This window comes from Penaeus vannamei, chromosome 7, assembly GCF_042767895.1.
Source record: "Penaeus vannamei isolate JL-2024 chromosome 7, ASM4276789v1, whole genome shotgun sequence".
NCBI classification, from domain to species: Eukaryota; Metazoa; Arthropoda; class Malacostraca; order Decapoda; family Penaeidae; genus Penaeus; species Penaeus vannamei.
The window spans coordinates 28,849,280-28,851,779 of NC_091555.1; the positions used below are offsets into that span (position 1 = coordinate 28,849,280).

At 42.6% G+C, this 2,500-nt stretch overlaps 1 protein-coding gene across 1 annotated transcript in view; it reads left to right on the plus strand.

Moving 5' to 3' along the window:
* LOC138862228 (NALCN channel auxiliary factor 2-like) overlaps positions 1 to 2,500 on the plus strand; it is a 195,941-nt gene that overhangs the window by 192,870 nt on the left and 571 nt on the right. The window contains exon 3 of the mRNA XM_070123667.1: positions 1 to 2,500. This exon is cut by the window's left edge and continues 1,244 nt beyond it; it is cut by the window's right edge and continues 571 nt beyond it. The gene's annotated coding sequence lies outside the window, so the exon portion shown is untranslated.

Genomic DNA, 2,500 nt, shown 5'->3' on the forward strand with positions numbered 1-2,500 from the left:
TTCTCTCCATCGATCTGTTCCATCTTTTCCCACATTCCGCTCGTTTTCTTTCTATAATTTGTCATTTCCTCTCTGGTTCCCCGATATAAAGGTAGAAGAGGTCATCTTTGTTCGCCAGCAGTCAGCTCCTCCTTCACCCCGGCCCCCACTCCCTCTCGAGGCCGCCTCCTCCCAAAGGTCCTCCTCCACTTCCTACATAGAGGCCTTCTTCACCCTCCATCCCCACGCCGCCTCACCCTCTTTTCCTCCCCATGAGAGCACTCACAAAGAGGCCGCGTGGCTGTATCTACTGGGTATACACTTGACCGTGAGTACTTTATGATCAATAAGACAAGCATGAATGAATGACGTGATGAGTAAGGAAGTGCGTCCAGCCACAGTCGCGAAGAAGACGAGGAAGAGAGCCGGGGAAGTATCCAACCGCAAGTTAACGAAGATAACCAACATCGTCTCATAGAAAATAAAGAAACATATCCTACTCAAGTCCCATATATCTTCTCACTATGTGGTTAAAGTGCGAATTCCGAAACTCATGTTTCGCTACCTTGTACATGCAAAGGCTTTTAGTGTATTTCACACCATGATTAAGTCTTGCATATTATAACGAAATTAGGAACGCTTTCAAATAATTCCTGAATTCAAAGATTATACGTGAATCTTATAAATGTCAGTTTTAATCTGTGAACTCACTCCCACAAGTGAATAGCCGGGAACTCTTAAAAGGGGAGTTCGGAATTCAAGCAAGTTGCTGCGACCACAAAAGATGATGCCAGTAAGGTTAACAAATGAAGCTTACTGACAGACAATCACTGCGCTAAGCTGAACTCTTGTCAGGTTTGCACGACCGAATAAGTCCCCACATTACACTTTATTCTTCTCGCCCTCTCACCAATATTTGTTAGACCTCTCCCCAGATATATTTTTAGAATCGTAGTTGTGTTTGATAATTAAAGTTAAATAGAAATAATGAGACTGTATCAGGTTTTCCTAAAAAATGTATAAAAAATCAAACAAAATCAGCCTCCCAATGTTGATCATCAAGAGAACCAGCACTAATCTCTTGGCTCCTCTGCGCACACTTCAGATCTTTGAGAATAGAAATAGCATTGCGGCAATTTGTACTGAACTATTTTTCCAAAGTAATGTATTCTATATGGCATATGATATTTTTGATAGATTCTTCGGTGAAGGAGCTATTGTCATCACTGTCTTCCTTTTTCCCTCTCTCTTTCCTGACGATTCCTTTCAACACTGTTTCCATATCATCATTTTTATCCTTCCTCATTACCATCTCTCTACAGCATCTTCCCACCATTAGGATCTTCACAAATGAACGCGCGCCCGCGCGCGTGTGTATGTATGTGTGTGTGTGTGTGTGTGTGTGTGTGTGAGTGTGTGTGTGTGTGTGTGTGTGTGTGTGTGTGTGTGTGTGTGGTTGTGTGTGTGAAGCGAGTGAACATGCGAGCTAGATGAATGTATGTGCTAATTGCTAAACCAAATTAACAAGAAAATAGATTTGACTCTCTGTATATAAAGACTTAATCCGTTATGCATTGATACAACTATCATCTACGCCACTGCTCTTCCTTCCTTCCTTGTCTGTGTGATGCCTTCTTTACTTCCTTTATATCAGCCTCTGAAACTCTCCATTTGATTTGGATCTCTCTCCGCTCTCGGTTCCTCACTCCATAGTTCACTTTTTGTTGTTTCTTCCTCCTCTTCCATAAAGATGGCCTTGGGGAAGGACACTTACACCACGTGACTAATATTAAGGAATGACCAAAGTGAAGACGAATTCAAGTGAGAAACAGCCATGGCCTTCGCGGCGCAACGGATTCATGTCACGAACAATACACATTGCAGGGAACTCATGCGTATGTAATGTTATTCAAGTGTCATTGCAGTTCGGTCGTACTGTATGCTTGCGATCCAACGAATGCAGGTCTGGCAACATTTTCAGGATGTGGCAATTGCATGAAGTGAAATTAATTTTTTTTCTGTTTCTTGTCCGTGGATGACTGAAAGGGACTACGGATTTATGTATCAGAGACAATTCCATGTTTATCCATTCATTTGTTTATTTCTTTTTCAATTCGGCTCTAATTAAAGACGACAACAAAACGAAAATTGTGCTCCTGTAATGGGCTCTTTTCGTCCGTTGAATAGAGCGTGAAGGACTATTTCACTTTGGCTGTTGAATCTTATAGAAATGTCAAGGTCTATGATTTTTCCTCTTTTGAGGATAGAGTCTTTTCCAATCTCTAGATTTTTTCTTTCGATAAGAAAATTTATACGAGGATCTGTCCAATCATCAGCTCAAGACCTCTAAGCACAACCTGGAATGATTCGGGAGTCCGAAAAGGCCGAATCAAGCGGCGCTACAGTCCCCCGCTAAAACTGGATCCGCGTGACCGGGTTTCCACGTGCCTGTCCTCGCCTGGATTCGTCTTCAACTACTAAGTAAGTGAGGGAAGGTCTCCTCCCGCCCGCGTTCGGGGCA